The following is a 949-nucleotide window of genomic DNA, read 5'->3' on the forward strand; positions in this document are numbered from 1 at the left end:
GCACACATGCAAGCGATGACGGTTGTCCTCTGGCACTCACTCACGCGGTTATCGGCGATGCTTCCATCTGTGGGCCCTTGGTCCATCACTTTCATCGACAACGAGAGAGGTTAATTAATTTGACTTAGGAGGGGATTAATTTTTGTTTCTCTCACGATATAGGTCATGATGTGAGATTACATTTATAATAGCGCATGTGTACACATGAATCCACCCCGCTGGATCGAAGGGGGGGAGGGGAGACCACACGACACACGTCATGAACCTCTTGCTCTGTGTGGGGACCATGCGATTTTCAACGCATACACCACATCAATGTTGTACATTGGGTATTAAACACATAAGCATGCATCACGCACCTCCATAAATATGTTTGGGACACATGCATGCAATGGTTGTCTTTGGACACTCACTCAATTGGTTATTGGCGGCAAGCCTATATATTCATGGGCCCGCGTGGACGTATATCATTTCAAACCGACGACGAGAAAGGTTACCAGGGTGGATTCTTCTTCTTTAATTCGTGTTACCATATAGTAGGTCGATCATTCCCAGCCTAATTAAGTTTGAGCGCATGCTACGCATCATGAACTCTCACTCAGTGTGGGGATTTCACTATTCCAAAGCATGATGCCACATCAAATTTGCTTATTGGGTATTTAAACACCACACAACACTTCCATATACATAATTGGGCCACATGCACAGAGTGGGTTTTGTCTTCAGACACTCCCTCGCAAGGTTATCGGCAACAAGCTAGCCCATTTTGCGGGGCCGTGTGGAAGTCCATCACTTTGACCAACAACGAGCGAGAGAGGTTATACGACCAAGTTGGATTCTGCTTGGTCCGTGTTACAGTACCTCTTGGTGAGATGCCCTCCCTCCTGACATGTGTGTGTGTGGGGGGGGGGGCGACTTTGCACTACCTGCAACCTCCATGGGGTCGGGG

Source organism: Triticum aestivum, chromosome 2B (assembly GCF_018294505.1).
Source record: "Triticum aestivum cultivar Chinese Spring chromosome 2B, IWGSC CS RefSeq v2.1, whole genome shotgun sequence".
Lineage (NCBI taxonomy): Eukaryota > Viridiplantae > Streptophyta > Magnoliopsida > Poales > Poaceae > Triticum > Triticum aestivum.